Source organism: Anser anser (genome assembly GCF_964211835.1).
Source record: "Anser anser genome assembly, chromosome: 1".
NCBI lineage: Eukaryota > Metazoa > Chordata > Aves > Anseriformes > Anatidae > Anser > Anser anser.
Window position 1 is genome coordinate 152,679,835 of NC_139720.1, and position 15,410 is coordinate 152,695,244.

A 15,410-nucleotide genomic window follows, 5' to 3' on the forward strand; every position below is an offset into this window, starting at 1 on the left:
GCTCCATATTGTTATTACCTATTTAGATGTAGCATTTTTATTACAATCAGTTGTAAAATACATACAAATAAGTTTTTCTTTTGCTTTATATCACTGAATTTGTTGGCAGATGAAAAATTAAAACATATCAAGGTGTTTAATGTTAAGTGTTTAATGGTAATATGTTAAAAACTCATAAACTGTTTTTTTTTTTCTTAGCTGCAAAGGACAAAAGAAATATTACTATAGTTTAAAAAAAAATAAAATAATGTAAACTAAATCTAAAAAATAAAAGAATCTAAATAAATAAAACAATCTAGAGCTGCTAGAATGAAATAACCACAAATATTTTTTGAGAATGAATTTTCATGATTTTTAGTGTGACGCTTTATTTCCATTAAATGGGATAAGAAAACACTGAGACAATAATCACCTTGACACCATCAGATCTTTAAAAATCTTACTGTACTCCTGCTATATAATCCTGTACCATATTGAATGGGTAATCTAACTGAATTAAAAAAAAAAAAAAGTACGCTTTTTTATTTATTTATTTTTTTCTCAACATAAATTACCCTGAAAAGTTCTAATCCTGTAAGGAAATATCTTTTTTTTTTTTTTTTTTTTTCATAAAGGAAAAGAAAAAAAAGAAAAAGAAACTGACCAAGTGACCATGACCATGAGAAACAACAACATAAGTGTTATCTGAACTACATAAAAGTAGAATTGAGGAATGATTAGGAAATCTCAGAGGAAATGTAAAAATGAGAATTTCAACAGAGTTGCAACACAAAACCATTGTTTATTTAGGTTCACTTAATACATAAACAAAGTCCTAAACCTGAACTGTAACAGTTGCTGTTACTTAGGATATTTAGTATGAAATTTTGCACTAACCAGAATAGTATTTTTTGTACTAACCAATACAAAAGCATTTAGTATAATCTAGAAAAATGGCTAATACAATTGGCAATTACTGGTAATACATATGGTTCATTAAGATTTATGGGACTCATATGTTTATGTGCCTATTCAAGGGTTAGAAAAAACAAACAAAAACAATTTTGGGGTTCACCAGCACCCTGGTCATATGTCTGTGTTAGCACTGTAAAGGTAAAATTCATACTAAAGATTCATCTCTCTTAGTAGTATTCTTCTTGTTATTAATTTATTTTCTTTCTCCCTGATTTGCTGGGAGTATCTGCAGTACATGTTATAGATTTGGTAATTTGAGATTAAAAATGTATTTTTAGTCATGTTTTTCAAAAACAATAACAAGAATTACTGAATGTGACGTTCATCTGCCTAACTTTACATCAGAGAAACAAACCGGAAAACCTGCATACATCCTACACTACATAGCCAGTTATTGTTTCAATAATGTCATTTCTTCTGCTGTTTTTAGCTCATCAGCTATGGCACTATTGATAGAATTGTCACACAATATGTTTGAAATTTGAAAGAAATAATACTTAAAGTGATATTTTTCTCTGTTAACAAAACTGCTCTCAGCACTGAAGAAGAGATGGATAATAATTGTGACAATTTATTAAGAAATTAAACCATTGATAATTCAAGGTCATGAAAGTTCACTGCAGTTTGTAAGTAATATAAAAATGACTTTTTTTTTAAAATATAGATTCATATGTGTATTAAGATATGATTATATTTCTGAATATATACTCACATATATATATATATACACACATTATTTTAGACAGCTTCCATTTATTATTAAACAGTGGTTTGGAATTGAAAGTTCTCTTTTTCTTTGTTCTGTGTTCCATAATGCCTTCAATTGATTAGGTAAAAAATATATAACATTGCTAATTATATTTCACCTGGAATACTGCATTCATCTCTGGGCTCCCTAGCAAAAGAAGGAAATGGACTTACTATATCAAATCCAGAGGAGGGCGATGAGAATGATCAAAGGGCTGGAACACCTCTCCTATGAAGACAGGCTGAAAGACTTGGGGTTGTTCAGTCTGGAGGACAGAAGGCTCCAGGAAGACCTTATGGCAGCCTTCCAGTACCTAAAAGGGGCCTACAGAAAAGCTGGGGAGGGACTCTTTGTCAAGGAGTGTAGTGACAGGGCAAGGGGGGAATGGCTTTAAAGTAAAAGAGTGTAGATTTGCATAAGATATAAGGGAAAAAAAAAAAAATCTTTACTGTGAGTGTGTTGAGGCACTGGAATAAGTTGCCCAGAGAAGCTGTGGATGCCTAGAAGTCTTTGAGGTGGGATGGGGCTTTGGGCAACCTGATCTAGTGGAAGGCGTCCCTGCCCATGGCAGGGGAGTTGGAACTAGATGGTCTTTAATGTCCTTTCCAACCCAAACCTTGCTATGATTTTATGATTCTATGATTCCATGATTCCATGTTTCGTTACATCAACAGGAATAGAAAGCAAGTAATTAATAATTTATTAGACCAAGACCAAAAATTTTGAAAATGTTTTGTTGTCACCAGATAAAACTGCACAGGATATATAAATCTATGGCAGAAGGCACAGATTTCTGTTATTGTTACACCACGGTTGTTATTTCTTTTGCGGTTCTTTTACTTGCAGCATTACCCTTGGGTTCCAGGACCTTCATGGTCCATTTTATGTTGATTCTTAACACTACTTATAGAAACTAGAAAGATGAAGAAACATTCAGAAGTGAGCAACAAGCAGGCAGAAGCAAGTAAATTCTTTATGATGTAAGTAACTTGAAAAGATTTATGACAATGTGCTTTATATTATATTAGAATACCTCACTCAGCTCTGCCTAGAGTTCCATTTCATATATTTTACAAGGCTTGCAGTTTATCTGTTCATATCAGTAGACCTTTTTATTTAATTTTATTATACACTTTGACATTTAATAGGACTGAATAATGAGAGCTTCCCACAATGGATATCCTGTGGTTATTCTTTGTAAACATAGAGTTTTAGCTATTAAAGTATTCTTTGAAGCAACCTCAACGTGCATGACAGGCATCCACAATTATGGTTTTCTTCACCTTTAATTAATTAATTAATTAATTAATTAATTTTTCCTGATCTGAATTACAAGGAGACTGTTCTTCTTTTAAGAACAGCCAAATACCATTCTCAGCCAGATTTTCAAGAATTGGAATGAAATGCTAATACTCCTGTAATTTTCTTTACAAATCTTCATCAGTTTTAAATGTGTAAGGTTCTCATGAAATTTCCATTGACATAATAAAGCCTTCTCCACCACCAATTTTCTCAAAGCAGTGTTCTACACAACTATGAAATAGCCAAACATCATTAGTGACCAAAACAACATCTGTAACAACAAATCAATAACACTTTCAGTTTAATTTTATTTAGAATAGCAGGATATTCATTTAACACCAGTAATTTACAGCCAAAGCTTTACCATATTAAACACTTGAAAACACTAGTGTATATATATATATGTACATGAGCACATATAAATATATGGAAAGGTATCTCTCTATATATAGTTATGTTTATATATACACAGATATCTTTTTGTGTGTGTGTGTGTAAATAAATCATACAAATCAATATATTTATATGTAATTGTCAACTTAATCAGCTATAGTCTTAGCTAAAATTTACAAGGGCAAATGGTGATAGGACAATGGGGAGTAGTCATAAAACAATGGAGAATGATTTTAAACTAAAAGAGGGGAGATTTAGATTAGATGTTAGGAAGAAATTCTTTACTTAGGGAGTGCTAAGTCACTGGAACAGGTTGCCCAGTGAAGCTGTGGATGCCTCATCCTTGGAGGTGGTCAAGGACAAGTTAGATGGGAATTTGAGCAACTTGGTCCAGTGGAAGATGTCTCTGCTCTTGACATGGAGGTTGGAGCTAGATAATATTTATGGTCCTTGAATACCTAACAACAGACTAGAAAACTTTTCATCTTACCCTTAGAAGAAAAGTGAGTGTTGATAGTAATTCACCAATTATAGCAAAGAACGCTAGTGAGCTACTAAGTGGAAGAAAAGCTACAAAAACACGTGAAACAAACAAACAAACAAACAAAAACCAACATATTTTTTTAATTATGTTTTTAAAAAGACATAATTTTAAGAAACTGTGATAACATTTTTGATCTTTAATTTTCTAATTGCACATAAAATGAAATAGAATTTCCTGTCTAATTTAAACATAGCCAATAAATAAATAAATTTCACTATTGCTGGAGTGAAAATATATATATATTTATAATTTTTTCCCCTACGAAATTCTTTGTCAAAAATGCAAAGGAAAATCAAGAAGGAGGGTTTTCACAACACATACACAGAATAAGCTCAAACATGAGTTGAACAAGAGGCAGCAATAAGCTGTTATGTCGAAGGAAATAATATCCTGCTCTGTGCTAGCAATAGTGTTGCTAGCACATTGAGAGAGGGGATACTCCCTACTTAGCACCAGCCATACCTGTAGTGCTATGCCCAGTGCTAGGTCCCACAGTACAAGGGAGATATGGACACACTGGAGACAGTCCAACAAGGGCCACAACAATGATGAAGAAACAGGAGCATCTCTCCATGAGGAAAGACTGAGAAAACTGTGACTGTTCAGCCTGAAGAAGACTGAGAAGGCTCTGTGGGCATCTTGTGAATCTGTATAAATACTTGAAAGGAAGGTGCAAAGAGGAGCCATTCTCTTTTTGTTAGTGCCCAATGACAAGACAAGAGGCAATGGGCACAAACTAGGACACAAGAGACTCCATCTGAACATCAGGAAGCACTTCTATACTGTGCAGGTGACTGGCACAGGTTGCCCAGAAAGGTTCTGGAGTCTCCTTCCTTGCAGGTCTTCAAAAGCCATCTGGACACGATTTTCCTCTCTCGTCTCGTCTCGTCTCGTCTCGTCTCGTCTCGTCTCGTCTCGTCTCCTCTCCTCTCCTCTCCTCTCCTCTCCTCTCCTCTCCTCTCCTCTCCTCTCCTCTCCAGAAGACAAAAAAAAAAAAAAAAAAAAAAAGTTGAACAAGCAAACAAACGCACACACACACAAAGAACTACAAAAAAACAAAAACAACAGCAAAAATAAAGCAATTTCAACTATTACTATGGGTTAAGTTTAGCTATTCAAAAACGATTTAATGCTTTTCTCACTAAAATGTGTTTTCATAGAGCAGAGATGCTATTAATCACATGTAAGTGTAATACAATCTATACTTATGACAGATTAATATTAATCAGGCTTAGAGTTTAGGTTTCTGAACTCATTTAATGTTGTTTATGTGGTACCTACTTCCGCAAAATCTAGTACTTTGTAAAGTTTCTCTTTGAGATTTTGAATTTAATTGTATGTGTATTCAAAAGGTATTCAAAATATGCAGCTACCTGATTAAATGTTCATTCACAAAATGATTAAAAGTGTGTTATGATGACAGTTGTAGTATGTCAGGTTCAGGACTGAATGATTATCACCTGCTGATTCTACAAGTGAATGTCTATAATGGGAGTAATTTTACAGCAACACTTATAAACTAATACCGATCATATATTACAGTGATTATTTTGTTGTGTCAGATACCTATTTGAAAAGAAAAAAAATCACTTGCCTATTGACAAATATGGAATTAGAAAGTAAAAATGTAGACTATTTTATGTAGTTTCAAGTATTCTACTATGTTCCCACAGTGGTATGGTCAAAATAAACACTACAAGAGGCAGACCAGGGGAATTAAGGATCTTTAAAAGAGTGTTTTGTTTTTCCCTGTAAATTTTGAAAACAGAGAGGAAGGATGTTACAAAAAAAATAGTATAGCTAATTATCATATTGAAATATTACTGCATTGCAAAAATGAAAATAATTTTTGATGTTAATAAAAAAATAGAAAACAAAGACCATTTATCTTTTGAAGTGAAAAACTGCTCTTTTTTTAAGAGAAAATCTATTGCTTTTTTCAAGCAGAATGCTCAACACTTAATAACACCTATATATCTTTGATCTTAGAGCCTTATAAAACTGTGTCCTTAATCTGGCACTTATTGCAGATGAGTGACTTGTTAGATATGCAACTCCAAAGACAAATAATGCAAATCTAAAATATTTTTGTCTCAAGACTGCACCTCTTTTCTGGTGGATTCATTTTGGATCAAAATGGTTGGACCCTTACCATAGATGCTTCTGTCTTTTTTTTTTTTTTTGGGGGGGGGGGGGGGAGGGGGGGGGAAGAACGGGGGAAGGAACTTAGTTTTCTCCATTCCCACATTTATCTGTGAAAATTCTGGATTCCCAAGTATTTTGAACATATTTGAATGCCATTATTATTATCTACAAAAAAAAAAAAAAGTTATGAAAGAGAAAAGGATGCAGGAGTGGATTTTACTATTCAACATCTTCGTTAGTGACATGGACAGTGAGATTGAGTGCACCCTTAGCAAGTTTCCTGATATGGTGTGGTTGACACACTGGAGAGAAAGGTTGGCATCCAGAGGGACCTGGACAATCTTGAGAGGTGGGCCTGTACAAACCTCATGAAGTCCAGCAAGGACAAGTGCAACATCCTGCATCTGGATTGGGGCAATCCCAAGCACAAATATAAGGTGGGTGGACAATGGATTAATAGCAGCCCTGAGGAGAAGGACCTGGGGGTGTTTGTTGATGAGAAGATCAACATAAGCACACTTTGTAAAACCGACAATATCCTGGGCTACATCAATAGAAGTTTGGCCAGCAGGTTATGGGAGGTGATTCTCCACCCCTATTCGGCTCTCGTGAGACCCTACCTGGAGTGCAGCTTTAGGGCCCCAGCACAAGAAGGACATGGAAGTATTAGAATGAGTCCAGTGAGGGCCACGATCATGATAAAGGGGTTGGAGAACTTCTCCTGTGAAGACAAGTTGAGAGCTGTGGTTGTTCAGCCTGGAGAACAGAAGGCTCCAGGAAGACCTTATCGAGGCCTTCCAATACCTAAAGTGGGCCTAAAGGAAATCTGGGGAGGGACTCTGTCAGGGAGTGTAGTGATAGGAAAAGGGGGAATGACATTAAATCAAAAGAAGATAGATTTTAGATTAGATGTTTGAAAGAAATTCTTCACTTAGAGGGTGGTGAGGCACTGGAACAGGTTGCCCTCAGAAGTTGTGGATGCCCCATCCCTGGAAGTGTTGAAGGCCAGGTTGGATGGGGCTTTGGGCAACCTGATCTAGTTGAAGGTATCACTGCCCATGGCATAGGGGTTGGAATTAGATGTTCTTTAATGTCCCTTCCAACCGGACCCATTCTATGATTCTATGATGATTTTCTTACTGCTTTTCATGTCACTAGCTATGGCCTTCATTTCTGTCATCTTGTACGTTCTTCATTGAAACACCTGGCTGAGGAGTGGAGGCATTATAATCTCCTTGTACAGTACCTGAGATGTATTAACTTATTGCTTTTCTACAGATGCAGCTTAGTTCAGTTGATCTTCTAACAGTTGACACAATTTGGCTTATAGTCTTCCAACACCTACATTTCTCCCGTAGATACAGGATGCCGACTCGACTCAGTGCCATTAACCACAACCCACTGGCTTCTTCCCTTCAGCCAGTTTACAGTCCACGTCTCTACCCAATCGTCCAGACCACACTTCCTCATTTAGCTGTGAGGATGCTGTGGGAGATGGTGTCAGAAGCTTTACTGAAATCAAGATATACCATGTCTACTGCCTTTCCATCATCTATCCACTCTTTTCCTCCACTATTTCCTCATAAAAGGTTATCAGGTTGGTCAAGCATGACTTTCCCTTGGTGAACCCATGTTGACTGTCCCTAAAGACCATCTTATCCTTGATATTACTAGAGACAATGCAAAAGATAAGCTGTTCCATCACCTTACCAGGTGATACCAGATGATACCATTATATATATATATATATATAAATGTATACATATATGTATATGTATTATGAAAAGGATACATCTTCCACTGGTGCAATACCAATGCTACAAGTGCAGAGCACGGCACTGTATGGGCTGCTGGAGGGAAAGTTAACTTCATCCCAGCCAGACCCAGTAGACATGGATATATATCAAGAAAGCAAACAAACACAAATTTTAGCCTAAATGAAATGTTATCTTTAAAAGGATCCTAAGTACTACACATGAAAGATCCTAAGTACTATGGGGATAGTATTTAATAACTCATAATATGCAAAGGGAAGTTGCAAAGAGGATGGAGCCATAGTATTATCAGTGGTGCCCACTGCCAGAAAAAGAGGCAATGGGCAAAAATTGGAACACAAGAGGTTCCATCTGAATATCAGGAAAAGAAAAATCTTTACTGTTAGGGTGATGGAACACTGGCACAGGTTGTTCAGAGATGTTGTACAGTATACCTCCTTGGAGATCTTCAAAAGTCACCTGGGCATGGTCCTGGACAATGTTCTAGGTGTTTCTTCTTGAGGTGGGGGGTGGACCAGGTGACCTCCAGATGTCCCTTCTAACCATCTGTGAAACAGGAACAGAATATGTGACCTTTTGGACTCTTCTGAAGTTCCATCTAACAGATGGACTGACTTTAATCGTCATGGTTATCCCTTCTAGGTCTGTGTTTCTAAATATGCTGTTGATAGTAAGACTTCAAGAAATATCTATTGGGATGCCTCTATCAAACAAGTAAGGATGATTTTTTTAATGCATTTCCTGTCCAATTTTCCAGTTTCATCAATTAGAGAGGTAACATGACTTATCACTGAAGATCTTATTTCTCATGCACTAACACAGTGCAGGAGCAACATCAAAACAAACAACCAAAACTCAGTGGTACAGGGGTCCTCTAGGGTTAAGATACAGTGTCAGCTTATATAGGGCCAATGAGTTTTCTGTATCATCTCTTAAGTTTCAGAAATGCGTTTTTTCCTGTGATGTAGGAAAGTATGAATCAAATATTCTCAGTGCTTACTTTTCTCAGTTTCCAAGTTTAAATTCCTAAACCTAAGAGCAAAAGAAACAACCTACTCTCCCTCAACACCATGCACTTAATTATAATGTAACAAACCATTCTACATTTCTAATGGGCCTGCCGCTTCAACCTCACTCTGGTTGTAAAACCATACTGTCAAAATAAACACCTGGGTTGCTTTAGAACCCCCCTATTACAGTTCCTAGTAAGTAACCAACATTTTAAAATTTCCGCTAGAGTATATATTCTTAAGTCTGTATACGGCTAATCTTTTTTTTACAGATAAGATATTTGGGGCAATTGATAAAATAGGGGCAATAAGAAGTGTCAAACTAAGTAAGCTTTCCTAAAAAGAGACAGCTGATATTTTTCTCAGTTCTTTTTTTTTTTTTTTGGCAATTTTTAATAAGTAAGTGGCAACATAAGAGAGTCTGTTTCTGGTCTTTTTAAATAACTACAATCACCTGTCACTTATCTCAATTGAATGTTATCTGGTTTCAGTAGATCAGCTAATCATCGTGATCATTAACCTTTAAGAGTACACAGGCTATGGTAATCAATGCCACCGTTGGTGTATGCCACCTCATCTAATGAGTCTGTGTAAGACAATAAATTCTTCAACCTCCCGGTAGTGCAGTTTTTCTTCATTAACTTTCTTTGACATTTTGTTTCTTAAAAGAAGATGAGAAAAATTGACATCTGGCACAAATCATCTTATTAAAAGGAATGTATAACATACAATTGATTGTTGAACATGGAATAAAGGAAGTAATAATTTCCAAAAAGCTCTATGAATCACAGCACAATCTGAAAACAGCTGAAAGTTTTAATACTCAAAAAAGTGATGGAGAATACTGATCTGTTAAACATAAGAAAAACTCTGCTGTGCCTAAATAGATTATGATACCTATTTGCGATCAAATAGTAGACTGTATCATAAATGGACTTCTGAGAAGAGATTTAAGAAATCTATGTCCACCCTTGATGAATTTAGTGCAGAAAATCTTTAAATACAGTTTATGTTTGAGCCATAAGAGGGTAATGTATGATATGAAATAAAAGTTTTTGAGATTTTTCTCAATAAGTAAAAATATTATTATGAGTTCTAGAAACATCATTGTTGTATACATAAAATACTTGCATAAAGACCAGGTAAAGATGTATCAATTTCCATTCAACATATAATTATATATGGTGGAAGTTGACAGTTCATTTCTAGTTACCATTTTGAAAAACAGTACATGATTTACAACTGAAATAATGTTTATTATGTGAAAGTAGTTAAACTGGAAAATACTGTTAGCTATTAGAAATGCAAATCAGCAAAACGTGGCCAATGAAGTAGAAAATTCTCTGATAGCAATCTATGCATAAAGCTTTTTTTGAAGAGGATCATATGTCAACAGACTGGGCAAACAAAACCAAGCTATGGTCTTTGGCCAAACTCTAAACACAGATATTATGTAACTTTATTTAAATATGTTTTATGGGATTAACATGATAAAGGATAGTGTAAAGTTTATGGAAAGATGTGTAAAAAGCATTACTGTAGAAACCTGTTTGTGAAACTCAGGATCTCTTCTGGAACGCTGACATAAATCATGTAATTTCTGTTACATGAATGCAGATCTTTCACACAAGAACACTAAAAACTACATTAGTATAGAGAAGAAAATGAGTTAAAATTCAAAGAATTAAATGAAGCTCTCCAAGATACAAACTAGACTGTAAGATAACTACCACTATTTAAGATAAACACATCCCATCCACAATCTATCCAATGATGCAAAGATAAAATTGGTAGTAAAATAAATTGATTTCCATGATCAGTGAAAAACTAAATATTTAAACAAATCCTTTTACAATCCTTAGATGTAAACTAAGGAAAATAAAATGGATTTGCATTTTTCACTTATCAATCCATGTCTGTGAGGGCTGAAACATTTTAAAACACTGATGTAATTGTAGTAGTGTCTTCACATAAAAAGACATTAAAATATTTAGACACAAATTTGAATGTGAGTGTTGGAGTTACTTTTTATTTTAAATCTGTTTTTCTGGTATATGCTCAGCTTTGTTTTAATTATAATTCCTGGTTCCCTCCTTTCAGGTAAATACTGAAATGACATCTTCGAATAATGATTTTCAAAGGTTCTAAGGCTTGTATGCTCACTCCATGTTTTTGGTAGCAGTACTAAAAGGGAAGGAAGTGAAACCAAACACTAAATAAATAAATAAATAAATCACCTTCCTGTAGTTAATTGGGAAATTCTGGGAGAATGTGACCTTCCCCAGGAAGCTAAATGAGAAATTGACAATAATCTTAGCATCTCAATACTTCTTTTTCACATGTACCACAAGAAATATTTTTTTTCAAAATGAGTTTCCTTTTTTTTTTTTTTTTAAATGTTTATGTTTTTACTTTCCTGTGCTTGTTAAAGACAAAATGATATGGACAATATGGAAAAAAATGAAATGCTAAATGTATTGTCTATTCATCTTCATTTCTTAGTTGTTATAATTTTTGAATAAGTAATAAAAGGAGACTGTTTTGACTTCAGACAGGTATCACATAAACGTCTCAAGTCTCTTGGTTTTCTACTGATTAAACATTCATGTCACTATGTTTCATCCTCTCAAAACAGTTTCTAAAGCTTCAGGCTTTCTTTCCACTTCAATCTGATTAATATTTACCATATTTACATATCATCCACTATCTAGTCTGCAGTCCAGACAACGTATCTCTGCCTTCTTCCTGGCAAAGACTATATTTTTAGACTTCATCATCAGCTTCTTAAATCAAAACAAACCAATATATGTAGCTTTGCAGAAATGGGTGAGGCTTTCACACTTATTTACCTACTTTAAAGTCTAGGGATTTTCATTAATTACCCCCTAGCTTTGATAAAACAACCTTTTCCTGAATCTATGTATCTATTATGTTATACGTCTCAGTTTAATGGCCTTTGAAGTTTCCATGCTTCCAAAGACTTTCGTCTGTCACAAATGGAAATTAGCCTGAACTGACACGGCCAGGTTACACTGGCATATCTCCATCACTGCAGAGTTTGCTCTTTGATATTTGAAATATTGGCAACAGTTATCAACCCCAAAGAGATTTCAAAAGTGTAAAAGAGCTCTTCTATGGGCTCTACGTTTTTCAATGTTTTATCTGAAGAAAAAAATACAGATATTCATTCAAAAAAAGATATTTATTTTTCATTTCAGAGTAAAACAGGTTTTTGCAGGTGTTTTGGGTATTACTACAGCTTATGACAAGGTATTTCACTGTATCATTTGTGAATGACTGTTAGGCAAGAAGGCAGTTCAAACAGACAACAAAGTTCAGGAATAATGTAAAACAGGAACTCCACCATTTAAAAGCCTTGTGAAGCTGGGAACCTGCTGCCCATCCCAGTCTAGCTGGTGCTCAATGAGTTCTAAAGACACTTTTAAGAAACTCAGATATGAAATCTCTGAATATGATATGGATCGTACTCATAGAAAGATCATATAAATAGTTATTAATCCCTTCATCTTAGATATGAATCACTGAATTGATACAGATCTCAATTAAGAATCTCTTCATTAATTTACTAAACCAACCTATGGTTCAAATCATCCTTGATACAAAAGAGAGGGAATGTGGTTTTTATGAAACATTACTAAAAAGAACTTTGGTGGTGATTTGTAAACAGCTGTCATGTATTGGTGCAAACAGTGAAAACAAATAATATAAATATGAATAAACCAGGTATGAACACCTGAAGAGATGGAAGACATGGACTCCTGATGGCTCTTGAACAGGAAGCCTTTATTGCCATTTTTCTCCACTACATATACCTTCTCCGTAGCTCCATGTGCTGTCCACGCACCCGAATCTGTCATACAATTGGTTAGAGACCCTCAGACGCGTGCCTCAAGCCAGCCAGCAATTGGCCACTGCCCAAAGCTCATCTTTAACACTGCAGCCAAGTTATTTATCTCTACCTTGCTCAAGGGTTTGTTTCTACCTCTTATTTCTTCATTATCTCTAATTCAGGGACGTGTGAAACAGCACAAAGCCACCTGCAAATTCCTTTCCCACAAACACCCTTCAGTTTTGTGCAAGGAAGTTGTGCCTTACAGATTTATTAATCTTTAAAGATTGATAAACTTGTGGATAAAGGTGCTTTTAAAAATCTTTCAGGAGAGCCTCAAACCAATTTCTTCTAAAAAGGTAAGACCTAAGAGAGATGATAACCAAAGAATAAAGGGGAAAAAAAAAAAAAGAAAAAAAAAAAAGGAGGATTAAAGATTAACATTCCAGTCCTAAAACCCCATCAGAATATCTGCTAAAACTCATAATTACTATATTCTCAGAAGATAGAAGAAAATGGTGAAATTTTGAGGGGTAAATTTTGCTTATTTCATACACATTTATTATCACCTGTGGTGGTTTCACACTTATGGGCAACTACACTTTACCATGCCGCTCTCTCAGTCCTCTTTCAGAAGGAGAAAATATAATGGAAAAAAAAGACTCATTGGCTGAGATAAGGACAGTGAGATTTCTCACCAATTCTTGTCACAGGTAAAACAGATTCAATATAAGGGAAATTAACATAATTTGTTGCTCAGTACTAACAGACTAGAGCAGTGAGAAATGAAAAACAAACTAAAAACACCTTTCCCCCATCCACTCTTATCTACCTCTTCCCCCTAAGTGGCACAAAGAAAGAGGGAATGGAGTTTATGATCAGTCCATAATGTTTCCTTTCTGCTGTTCCTTCATCCTCACTTTCTTCCCCTGCTCCAGTGAGAGGTCCTTTCAACAGGTTGCAGTCCTTCCCAAAATGATCCTGCATAGGCTTCCCACAAACAGCAGTTCTTCAAGAACTGCTCCAATATAGGTCCATATACCATGAGGTCCATCCTTCAGGAACAGACTTCTCTAGCATGGTTCCCCCACAGGCAGCAGCTCCCTCCAGACCTCCTGCTCCACTGTGGGCTCCTCCATGGGATTCAGTGTGGAGATCTGCTATGATGTGGTACACCATAGGCTGCAGGGGTAGAGCCTGCTCCACCATGGCTGTCTCCACAGGCTGCAGGGGAATTTTTGCTCTGGTGCCTGAGTCATTTCCTCACCCAACTTTTGCATTGACCTTGGAGTCTGCAGGGCTGTTTCTCTCACATATTCTGTCTCCACTTTCCCAGTTGTCATTGTGCAGCAGTTTTTTCCTTTCCTAAATATGCTTTCACAGAGGTTCTACCAGTGTCATTCATTGACTCAGCTTTGGCCAGATGTGGATTGTTTTTTTGAGCTGGAACTGGCCCTTATCTAATATGGGGCAGCTTCTAGACTCTTCTTACAAAGGCCACCGCTGCAGCCCCATTACTACTAAACTCTTGCCATGTAAGTCCAACATATTACTAAATTTAAATCTGAGTGCTAAATGCAGGAATATTTCATAATGCTGGGTGATAAAATAGAAGAGGCATTCAGTGTTAATAAATAGATTGATAAGGAGTGGGTAAATAAAAAAGATGATTGATGACATGGAATAGATATGAACCAGGGCACAGCTATAGTGTGAACATCTCAAGAAAAGACATAGATAGTGAGGGGTATGGGAATTTGAGGGGGGGGGGAGGAGGGCAGGTGTGGAACGGTATAGAAACTGAATACAAAATGATTATGTACTCTGTCATATGAAAGGAACAACAAAAATGGATGCCTGAAACTATCAAGCAAGAAATTTAGAGGAAAAAAAATCGTTAACTTGTGTATGTTATATAACACTTAATATATTACACTGTGGAGCTCATGTCTAACAATGTTGCAAATGAATTTGTAAAATGTTGCAAAAGAATTGTAAATAGATTTTTAAAAGATTAGGCAAATTCAGAGAGAACAAGTCTTGGTTATCTATTAAAAACAGAGGTTAGAAGTTAGGTATAAACTCTATTCCAAATCATTGATTGTCATAGCTGGAAGAGAGTATCAGTCAAAAGACTTGTGATTACATCAGTCATTGCATAAGTCTGTGATCTATAACTCCTTATTTGCCTTAATACCTTTTTTCTCCTTCAGGCTGCAAGCAAGAATGAATTAACTAGGTGAAATCAAACTTTCTCTTGACACAGGAGAGTAGTGCTTATGCTTTTAGGGAAGAGAAAGGTGGAATGAAAACTTTGAAGCACAGCAATTCCTGTTAATAGAAGAAGAGAATTTAAATTTCATAACTATAGTATAAATTGGTGATTTCACACTATGAGAAAATTAATGAAAACATAGACTTCATTTGCATTTTTAATAGAGGCAGAACATGCAAATTTGACTCAAAAGGGGCCCTGAAAACTAACAATCATGCACGTTACTGCACTGAAGTTTTTCAGGGAAGCTGTACAAGTTATAAAATATGAGAATTGCTATTCATTACAGAAAACTTGGAAAGAAGTTCTAGAAACCCCTACTGGTGTTACAAATTCGCATAATGGTGTTATAAATTATCAATTGACTATCTAATGAAACATACTCAGGTTTGTGATATTAGCTATGAGGGAATT